Source organism: Bidens hawaiensis, unplaced genomic scaffold, assembly GCF_021521415.1.
Source record: "Bidens hawaiensis isolate Kalapana, Puna unplaced genomic scaffold, B.hawaiensis_p1.1 tig00043469_1, whole genome shotgun sequence".
Taxonomy (NCBI): Eukaryota; Viridiplantae; Streptophyta; class Magnoliopsida; order Asterales; family Asteraceae; genus Bidens; species Bidens hawaiensis.
Window position 1 is genome coordinate 93,843 of NW_027497706.1, and position 11,953 is coordinate 105,795.

The 11,953-nt window shown below is 32.0% G+C and overlaps 1 long non-coding RNA gene and 1 other non-coding gene across 2 annotated transcripts; both read right to left on the reverse strand.

Moving 5' to 3' along the window:
• Positions 1–4,055: 4,055 nt before the first annotated feature.
• Positions 4,056–5,815, reverse strand: LOC143594321 (uncharacterized). Its single transcript, XR_013146319.1, has 3 exons — positions 5,675–5,815; positions 5,367–5,639; positions 4,056–4,550 (listed from the first exon to the last, which is right to left on the reverse strand). It is a non-coding gene; the product is annotated as an uncharacterized LOC143594321 (long non-coding RNA).
• A 4,059-nt stretch (positions 5,816–9,874) lies between these two features.
• TRNAN-GUU (transfer RNA asparagine (anticodon GUU)) lies at positions 9,875–9,946 on the reverse strand. The gene has a single exon. It is a non-coding gene; the product is annotated as a tRNA-Asn (tRNA).
• Between the last annotated feature and the right edge of the window lie 2,007 nt (positions 9,947–11,953).

The window sequence follows — 11,953 nt, forward strand, 5'->3', positions numbered from 1 at the left end:
AGTCGCTCTAAGACAAAGTACCTCCACTATGATTTCAGTGGGGTAAATGAGAATGAGGACGTTCAGATCACCATTAAAGGGCAAGTGGTTACGCATGTAACGAAGTTCAAGTATCTAGGATCATTTGTTCAAAGCGATGGGGAATTAGACAACGATGTGGCCCATCGAGTTCAGGTAGGATGGTGTAGATGGAGAGCAGCTGCAGGTATATTGTGCAACAAGATATTCCAAACTAAACTAAATGGAAAATTTTATAGGGTTGCAATTAGACCTGCAATGTTATATGGCACAGATTGCTAGGCCATGAAGAAGGCACAAGAGCGGAAAATGGAGGTAGCGGAGATGATAATATTACGCTGGATGTGTGGGCACACAAGGTTAGACCAAATAAGATACAGTGTGTTTCAGGAGAGATTAGGGGTAGTTAACATATCCAACAAGATAAGAGAGTGGAGATTGAGATGGTTTGGACATGTGAAGAGAAGACAAACGACGAATCTTGTTAGATCCAAAGAAAACATTGCTTTAGAGAGGAGGAGGGGTAGAGTATTGGTTAGGAGTGAATGTTAAAATGAAGTTTTGAATGGGGGCATGTTTCATGGGTTTTTAAAGGCTTGGTGTTAGGGTTGACATTTGGTTGATATTTATTAATAGTATTGACTTGTTTTAGATAATAAACTATGGTTTTAGTTAAGTTGATGTTTATTTATAGTATTGTCATGGTTTTTGACTTGGGTTTTTTTTAAGATCTAGTTTTTAGGGTATGCTACTTTTCTCATGTTTAATTATTATTAACGTATTCTTGGTATTATGATATGTTTTGTGAATTTTTAGACTTGATGGAGCATAAGATTTAGAGGCTGTGGAGCATTTATTTCTAGTCATTTTCTGATCTGGGTATGTAAAATCTAATGTTTATAAAGCCCTAATTCGATCATATGTTTTCAACAATTAACATATGTTTTGAACATATGTTATAGCATTATACTATATTTTTTGAACATATGTGTTAAACAAGTAACATATGTTTCTTTATACAATTAACATACGTTTTATATTACTTCCAGACCGAAACTCGCTAAGAGATCGGTTTGTGGTGTGACGGATGTCCCATGAGTGCCGAAAAACGGAGATTTTTGTTAAAGCCTAACAGGAAAATTGTGAAGAGAGGGAGAGGGGTAGGAAAAAAAAGTTGAAATAATGGGAGGAAAAAGTAAGTTGAAAAGTGGTTAAAAGAAGAGAAAGTTAAAAAGTGGTTAGAGAAAAGAGATGATGTAAGACAAAAAGTAGAAAAGAGAAAGTTGAATTGTGGGAGGAAACAGGGAGTTGAAAAGTTGTTAAAGAGGATTTACTAGATTGTTTTTTTTTGTATTAATTTGAATGTTTATTGAAATTGATTTTTTTTAATTCACTTTTAACATGAACCACACAAATTAATTGAATTATTTCAATATGTTGTCTAGGTAGAGTTTCCAGGGTTTTCAAAACTCAATAAGGTTTTCATTATAACGCAACCATATATATATATAGGGAGAGGATCATGAGAGAACTCCTTTTTATGGATAGAACTGATAATGAAGTATTTTTAATTTAATTAGAAAAATATTTTTAATTTTTTTTTCTTTCATCATTCTTATATGTTGTTATCCTTCACCACAAAAAAATATAAAAATAAAAAAATAAAAAAATAAATAAAAAATTAACTAGTAATGCATATATGCAATACACCGACTTTTTTTATAATGCATATGTACAATAGTGTGCATTTTGATATTTGAAATAGTGTTGAATAGCATATATATATTTGTTTGTATTGTATATTTACAATAGTGTTATATTATATACAAAAATTAAAAAAAAATCGATATAGTGCATATGTGCATTAGTGTTGTATTACATATATGCGATAATGTGTTTTGCATACAATTATTAGTGTCGTATTTGCATATATTCAATAGTGTGTATTTAGATAATGTATTTGTGTTGTATTATATGCAATAAAACACTATTTTATATATACAATACATATTAATGCACATACGCATTACATCGACGGTTTTTTTTTTTAGGAACAATATCATCTTATTAGAATGAGGAAAGAAAAAAGTCACAAAATAATTTTTTAAAAATAGTTAAAAATAATTCTTTACTAGTTCTCTAGTTCTCTCTTTAGAAAGAGTTCTCTCTAGATCTCACCCCTATATATATATATATATCTATATATATATATATATATATATTACTAGCTTTAGAAACTCGTGTATTACACTGGATAAATTAATGTATAAATTAAAATAAATAATTTAATAAAATAAAATAGGATAAATAAGTCTCTTTATATTATGTAAAAAATGTATTACAAATATAATCGTTTTATACCATCAAATATATTTAAATTTAAAATCGACAACGGGTTGTTCTACCGTCGGTATACAATAATGAAGCAATGTCACTGGAAGCAACATATAAAACAGTGAGGCATTACGATGTGAAAGATGTAGCTAAAGTTTTTCACAAAAATGTTATACATTCCATACCCGACCATAGACAAAAAAGACAACATATTTTATTTAACAACTTTCATGTTGTCCTTATAAACACACTATTGTTCAACTATCACAATAGTCTTATAATAAATATAAATAATGGAAAATTTGTCTATAATTTTTACGACTAAATGTTTGTAAAAAAAATCAAAAAAAATTATTATAGTTTTCTTCAATATGAAGATGTCTCAAAAAATTAAATGTTAATGTATTTTTTAAACATAAACTCTTTTATATATGCATTTCAATTTTAAAGAAAATATATTTAGACGTAATTATTATATTAATAATTTTTTATATTAAGTATGTTTTGAATATAATTTATGTCATTAATAATTCAATCAGTGAAGATTGACCAATTAATACGATATGTTGAATTTATAATCAATACTATATTTAGAACCAAAATTTGTTTCTTCTTTTCCATCAATAGAAAAGAAGTTATTTTGAAGGGAATTTGATAGTGAGAATTAATCTCGGAATGTCATGTGTCAGAATTATTTTCTTTTATTAGTATAGGTAGAGGTAGATTTACGTGGGCTTGTTAATTCGAGCGAGCAATGTTTGATAACCTTTTAATAGATTATGCTATCTCACAATATTGTTAATACCTTTTAATTTGATGATAATAATAATAATAATAATAATAATAATAATAATAATAATAATTTTGTAATTACCGTGGATATATGTGAGTGTAATTTTTAACATTTGACAACATGATGCAAATAGTTAATAACAACTAAAATCATGCTGGTGTTTTTTATTTATTATTTTTTTGGTGGGATAAAATATAAAATGTATCTTTGGGTTGCTTAATTGTAAATTGCGTTCAAGCCACACATTAATTGGATTTGGGTTTAGTTTACTGTCATTAATACAAAGAATAGGAAGCAAATTGGGAGCTAAATTTCCCAAGGTAGCTTTATTGAATTGAATCTTCTAAAACAAAACATACACCAAATTAAGTAATTAAGTTGTCCATTTCAAATAATAAATGTGTGTTTAATTCACTAATGTTTTTGTGTTGATCGTTTGGAATGGAATTGTAGATAATGTAAAGCTTCAATTGTGCTACGATACAAGTGAAGATGAACTCCCGGTAACAATGATATCATCAACGTATACAATCACGTAGCACATGATAGAATCCCGGCAATAACAAACACAGATTCCCAGTCCATGGGCATCATCTTCAACAACGGTTGTTGCTTCATCATCCCTCCCATTTAGGATGACTTCGGCAGGCTTTGCTAAACAACTTTTTCCATTTAAACAGCACGGCTGTTGCTTCAAACATAGTCAAAAGTGTTTCGCCCCAAACCTGATAGTTTAGAAACCGGTTTATATGTGGAAAATTCCGGGTCAGTTTGAAACCTGATTTAACTGGTTTCAACCGGTATTCTCAAACTGATCGAACCGTATTTCAACCAGTTAAAATCGGTTTTGGGTCGGAAACACCAGAACCTGTTTTGCACCAAACTAATCCACCAGACAATATCACAATCAGCCAGCATACGAACAAAACATGTCGGAAACTAATCCACCACACAACATCACAATCGGTAAGCATATTGACAAAAACATAAACATGTTAAAACAGACCTAATCACGGTGGCCAGACACAAACGGGCCCTAACCGATCGCAATCCTCATACATAAACAGAGATGGGTGATGATTTCATTGCACATTGTATCATTATTTACAAAGGCAACCGTATTTACAACATAATTTTTGCATAAAATCAACATCATGTATCAAGTGCATAATCCACGACCATCACTAACTGTAGCTAGCATGACCAAAAATCATAGGATTCAAATGTAGCAAGAAGATGACGAGTTCTTGTTTGCAAACTCTAAACCAAAAGTTATTTATTTCAGCATGCTTCAGCTATCTTAGGTTGACTAGTTTAAAGCAGACAGACTATAAACGAAGTAAGATGCCCGCAAATCAGAAATTCTGGAGAGAAGCAAGCCACTGCTCCATGTATTTGTTGCCCTCTGCATAATACATAATAAGAATGAACGAATAAGACGGTTTCGAAACTTGTCAAACCCAAAAATCGTATCAGACGCATGAACCCGATGGCAATGACATGCTTAACCTTATTCTTTTCTTTTGCATATGGATACTCTAAAATTACAAATTTTAAACCAAAAAATACAAATGTTATAAATAATATGTTTGTAGTATAAGCCTAATGCTCATTTATTTTCACATTTCAAATATTTGCATAAAATACCTAATCAATTCAACTTATAACTTAGAAACACAATTTTTAGAAAAGGAACATAGAATAAATGTGTAACCCATGAACCCGTCAAGTCGGTTCAAACCCGACCCGTTTAGAAAAACGTGTCCATGGTTCAACCCAAAACTGACCCATGTTTAAAACTGCTCATGTTTTGAATATTTGCATACAATACCCAATCAGTTCAGGATCCAACATAAAAGATACAATATTTCAGGGGGGGAAAGTATCAAAATACACGAGTAACCTATGAACCCATCAGGTCGATCCAAAGCTAACCCGTTTAACAAACTGTGGTTTTACAAGAAAATGACCTCTGTTTAGACTAAAACCAAACCCGTGAATTTATGTGAGGCTTACCAAATCACACACACAAGTGTCAAGCAAATATTATAGTGAAATATAGAAAGTGACCCCACGTTTGAGATGATAATAAACCATTATTTGTGAGGCAAAGCAATGATTAGCAAATGGCCACATGAAGAGAAAGCAATTATTCCATGGGATTTGTAAAAAAATCACAAACATGAAATGTGCATAAATAAAGTACAAGTGTTAGTGTTACCATTTGGGAAATGAGTGAAGAAGTGATTAGTGGCCTGTTGTTCCATCTTGCAATCATTTCTGTAACAAGGAACCAAAACTGCAAAAAAACTGTTGTCTGTAACAACATCATCAGTAATATTATTATTATTATTATTATTATTATTATTATTATTATAAAAATCAGGGCCATGAGGCTCCATCCAGCCAATAGACCAGTCTGAATCATCTGATGGCACCAACACGACATCATACTCTTTATCCATTGCTACTCTCTTCATTTCTTCTTCTTCTTCTTCTTCTTCTTCTTCTTCTTCTTCTTCTCTCTACTCTGACATTTCTTTTTCGAAGACCCGGAAGGTTGTTTACCCTTCTTCCAATACCACCAGGAAAACAGGGTCAATGATGAAAGTGACATTTCATCAAACACTTGGTGTGCAAAGCCTCAAATCCAACAACAAATTGATTTATGTAATAATCAAAATGGGAATTTTTCATAAAATTGAATCTAATTTCCCCTAAAAAACATGCAAAACCTTAAAACTAAAAAAAACAAAAAACAATAGAAATTAAGCAATCATTTGAAGAAATAAAATCAATGATTATAAAAAAGAAAGAATCAATCTTTCTTCCTTCCTTCCGTGTGTGAAAAGGAACGGAATATAAAATAATAATAGAGTGGAGATTGCTAAAGAGCGAATAATAAGGTTTCAAGCATCGCCATGATTATGAATGAAACTTGAAGACAATATAAACAAACAACAAGTGCAGGAAGTGTCTTTATTTTTTATGTGATGGCGTTTCTGGGGAAGAAAGAAAGAAGATGTATATATTGAAGAAAGCGCTTAGCGTGTAGAGTAAAACTCCATTATTGTTTTTTTAACATATTTATATACAGGGGTGGGTGAATACGGTGCTGTTGCGCGTCTAAGCTTACACGGAAAACCTATCAAAACTACGTAGTTTTGATTAAAAACAATCCATAATTAATTCTCTCCCAAATACATACCATCTATCATGCAAGGTCTCCACCCACATTCTTCCAAGGCATCGATTTAAAACAATAATCGATTCAATTCTTAATCCAAACTCTCACAAGGTTTGTAAGAGATGTACTATTGTTCTTAAACTGAAGATATGTTTTTACTGAATTTTATTTTCACCCAATGTTTCAATGGTATTTCTTTCTCAAACCGGCCAAAGCCGCTTCTATTCGTTGTCATTTATTTTATTCGCTTCAACAACTGAACCATGTCAATTGGATTTGTTTCGGAACTTCCTTCTCTTATTAAAGTTCTACATCTATTGTGTATGCCATCAATGAATAAAAGCTAAAATATCAATATTCAATTATGTACAGTTTTTTATTATTACTATGAATAAAACAGAAAGAAAATATTGGAATAAGGGAATTATAATGAATAAAACAGAAAGAAAATATTGGAATAAGGGAATTATATAATAATTACCTCATCATTAGATAATCATAGGAGAGGAAAAAATATATTGAAAAATTGATTGATTGCTAACCTCTAATTGTGATGCGAGAATAAAAATCGTTGAAAACTCTATGTAGATTGACACCTTGGGGACGATGGGTGATGGTATGTAGTTGGGAAATAATTAATTATGGATTCTTTTTAATCAAAACTACGTAGTTTTGATAGGTTTTCCGTGTAAGCTTAGATGCGCAATAGCACCGTATTCACTTTCCCCTTATAGGGTGAGCAAATGTGACTAGTGAGATCCGTCCCGGACCTATTTAGTAATATTATTATAACTTATTATGAACTGATACTGTAATAAATAACATAGTCTGATTGGTTCGGTTCTTGCATAATGTATGTAAGGACTAAGGAGAAAATGGGTCTCACACCCGACATTAATGGTATTCTTATGACCCCATAATCGGCCTTATTGTAAATAATCAGGTCTAATTGATTCAGATCTCGCGGGTCTCACAAGCATGGTTGTAAAACTCTCAATTAGGTTCCAGTTAATCGACAGTTCCCTACCCCACATATTAGTTTCTGATTTGGTGAAACTCTGTAAAAATTGAAATTTTTATATCTAAAATTTGGTATATATTTGTATAGTTCAAAAACTACATATAAATTCTAATATGATTAATTTTGATGAATCGCTAGTCCCTAGCTTACCGTCCAACTAGGACTTCTACAACACAGTCATGGGGCTCGAGGGTCCTACCTGGTTTATGTTCACCTTAAAAGCCGGTGATCTTCGGCTTAAGTGATTAAAGTGAAACACTCAAAGACGACTTATTTAAATTGAGAGGTCTAGAATGACTTGAACGTAATACTATTTTTATCAAATTAAGTGAATGACACATGTTAATCCTAAACAAAAAGACAATGAACGTACTATATGATGACTACAACACAATAATAAGTAGACAGACAAATGTTGAGCACAAAGACACCACGACGTAATCTTTGTTTTAATTTTTACATTTAGTATGAGTATCAGTTGAAAAACACAGTGACAAAATTTTATAAAATTAAAAAACATGATGAACAACTAATAACACAATATAAAAAACCTATTATTTTATTTTTTACATAACAATATGATATTCATATTAAATATAAAAAAACGTTTGTTATTATGGTGAATTTTATTTCTAAAAGAATGACGTGTGAAAAAGTTATAGTCGTTTTAAAGTAATGAAGGAATTGACAAGTGTCTTGTATGTATGGAGAGAAAATCATCATAAGTAGTTTATTACCTTCATTCTCTTCTCATCAGTTTTTATTTTTAAATTAACTCCCACAATTCAAATCTAAGATCAATAAATTAGATTTATTCTCATCTTTTTTATCTTTTGTATTTTAATTTTTAACCTTATTCTCATTATATATAATATTAAATCGAAAATAAATAAAATAATAAACTAGCTAAACAAGAAAAGTTATATAGTGTCATCTAATGGTATGAGTTAATATAGTCCGTCTGGCAATTATATATATATATTAATTATAAAGTTGTTGTTACTCACAGATTTACTGTGCTACCCCGACATATTTTGAAGCGTCATGTACAACTGTTTACAGCGTCTCATGTTGGCACTATATCATTCGTTATTTTGGGCGGTGGTGGTTTACATCTCACCACTTCACCTTTTTCTGGTTCTTCTTTCCACTGATGTTTGATTTTGCCATTTGTTTCCCACTGATGATTGTTACCGAGTTCGATTTACGAAACCTAGGCAGCGATCGTGTGGTGATTGCAGAGCTTCGGTGTGGGGAAACGATGGCTGTTAAACCTAGGGTTTTTTACACCAATTGTCGGCACCGTCGTTGGCTGTCGCCGAGTTCGATTTATGAAAAACTGAGAACCACCATGGTTACGTTATTTGAAGGTAGACAAGGTTCAGGATGGTTACATGGCGTGGCAGAATCGGCGGATGAAAAGTGTGTGGTTCTCCACTTGAAAACGCTGTTGCAGCCATTGTGGTCTAACAGATGGATCTGAGCCTTTTCGTTTTATATTTCTCAATCATAATTTCTAGATGTTACTTGATGTTTTTTGTTGATAATTTGGGGGTTTAGACGCCATGCTCCAACAATTGAAATAGATCGACTGTTTCAGGTAGTTAGTCTCTAAAACCTTTTAATTTTCCTGTTGTTTTGTCATTTTTTTCTGTTTCTTTATATGTAGGGCTTTGTTTCTAAAGGTTCTTATATTTGTACATGTTACCCGCACTGATGATTTGAATGATTCTCAGTTACCAATGTTACTTCTCTTCTACAGGTAATTTTTAATCAATTTATTGATTTGGTTGTTGTAGAATTTTAGTTTTCTTTATTGATTTCGTGGTTGATGGTTTTGTATTCGCCTGCATGAAGTTATCAGATGGTGAACAACGGGTCAACTAACAAGTCATTGCGGCTTGGGTAAAATCAGGTCTTTTTACAAAAGTTTTAAGTAAGGTTAAACTCAAAACGGGTATGTCACATTATTGTGTAGATTGTAGAGGTGATGTTATGCTAATCTGTAACTGCATGTTTTTTTGTAGCACACTGCTTTTGGTTGTCGTGAATTGAGTAACAATATTGATCTCGGTAACTATTACTTTATTGTTCATCTTTTATTTGTTATAAAATGCAAATGTCGACATAAAAATTCAATTTTATAAACACTAGGTTTTTTTAACTGAGGCTCATAAAAGACAAGGATGGGGGGCTCATAACTGAGGCTCATAAAAATTCCATAGCCCCATCAGCGTATTTTTTTGTTTTACGCGCCCGTAACTCTTCCTCAGCCAGGATGGGGCAGAATAGCAGAGCAAGTACAAGTATTAGTAGCATAACAAAAACGCGTTCCTCGTCATTAATATGTTTGCTCGCAGCAATTGTGGCCTCTCGGTAGAATCGATGACTGCATCTTTGATGCACTGCTAGTACTAGTACATCTGAGAAGTCTTAATTGGATAGTTGTAAATAGCCCCAGGGCTATGGAACAAAGGAGTATCCCGGACCTACACCGGGGTGTTGACGGCGATTTTCAAATCTCCTCAAGTAGGATTCGAACCTACGACCAATCGGTTAACAGCCGACCGCTCTACCACTGAGCTACTGAGGAACAACGGGAGATTCGATGGCTTGGTGGGAACTATTCTTGTAATAAAGGTTGGTATATTAATAACAAAAAAAAATGTTGGTAGTTATATATTATATATTCTTTTTTTTTTGTAGGCTTTCCCTGAATACCAATTTGGGAAGCATGTAGCTGATGGTAACACCAATGAATTGATGCATTATGTAGAGAAAGTTGATACTTTGTATGTTTTTGATTAAACTCAAAGTCAGCAACTTATGATTGGCAATCAACACTTTAGGTAACAAATTTTTATATAGTGTTAACTATTTTAAATTACACCATTTGAGTGCAAAGACAATTTTGGAAATACTTTAATTTTTAATTTTTGATATACTTTTAGTTTTTAATCGCAATTTTTTTGTTATAGGATATTTATATACGTGCAGTAGACATTTTAAAGTCAAATGATCTAGGGGCTTTATTCATATGCCCCTTTGTTTAGAGTTTTGACTTTGGGTTTTTTTCTTAAACATGTATAATCTTTGATTTGCTTATTTTGATTCTTTACACGTGCTTTGTAGATGAATGATACCATTTTTTGGTTTCATCGAGATGAAGAATGCATTTTTTTTTTGTCTAAACGGAAGTGGACATGAAATGATATGTGGTCGTCAGACACACATCGTAGGCACCTTGCGTTGTTTTTTGTGTATGTTGCTTCGTAGCCACATGTACTTTTACAAAGTTTGATCTGCGTTTGGGCCTTTAAATAAACCATAGCCGTGTTTCTTTCGCTAGAGATAAAATATTGGCCTAGCTTCCCAGTAAGAGGTAAAAGATATAGTTTATCTAATGGGTAGAAGTTCTCTGCAAACTTATATACCAAAAGTATCATCTAACTACATTTGTAACTACTATTTGATTATTTCTACTTTAAGATTGTTGCTGTTATTTTAGTGAAATTTTATATTTGTAACATCAGTTTTGAAATTGCACGATCCCGCCGCAAAGCGCGGGTAAACCATCTAGTTACTCATATTTGTTAAATCCAATATGTTTCACTTTTCATTTCTCGTTTTCTTCAAGTATTTAAGATGAACTAGTTTAAGCATACATACAGGCTTAATGCCAAGGATTTGAAAGTGTTGTTGTCAAAGTCACCATAGGTTACAACGGGAAGATTTGAAAGTGTTGGGTCCGTACGAAAACTGAATTGAATTCAATAAGGTTCAACCCGCACCAAAAACCAAATAAGAATTTGTTTGTTTTTTGTTTTCAACTGAATAAACCAAATTCACTCAGTAATATTTTTTCTGTTTTTAACATCCAAAGTTATGCGACGTCCGGTCCGGGAGAAGGAAAGAGGGAATCCATCAATGTGTTGATTCCTTATTAAACAACACTTCTATTTATTGTTTTATACTCAGGTAATTTTTGTAATTCTTTATTTTTGAACCGGATAATTATGGTCTTGAAGCTATGATTGTCCAATAATATAACTAAAATCGTGTTTTTCAAAATTTATCTCTAATTTTAAAAAAACCCACATCCCATACACCACACCAATCTCTATATACGTTTTTATATTATTTTTCCCCTTTCCTTTTTTATTATTTATTACTCTTTTTTAAGACAAAATGGTAAAACATGTCATTTATGTTTTCATGGTTTTTCAATAGTCGTCATTTGGAAAACTTAATGACTGAAATCATATTCTGTGTTTCCAAAATGTTGCACGTTACATCCTTTTCCACTAACCCAGTTAGATTTTTTTGTTAACTCACATAATTTCATCATCCAGCTCATTTCCCCCCTTTTATAACCCTCCCCCGTCGTTTCCCTCCTTCAATTAGAAATTACGTATTTCCACCTTTGTTCTATCTCATCTTACCCCTTAATCCATTTGACCAAATTCATATACAAAATTCAACTAAATAATACTGTAATAATATTATAAAACCGTTACATTAAAAATCAAACAAATACTCACTATTATTACCAGCTATTACTACCGATTCAAGAACTTGAAACCCTAGGTGACGTCACCAA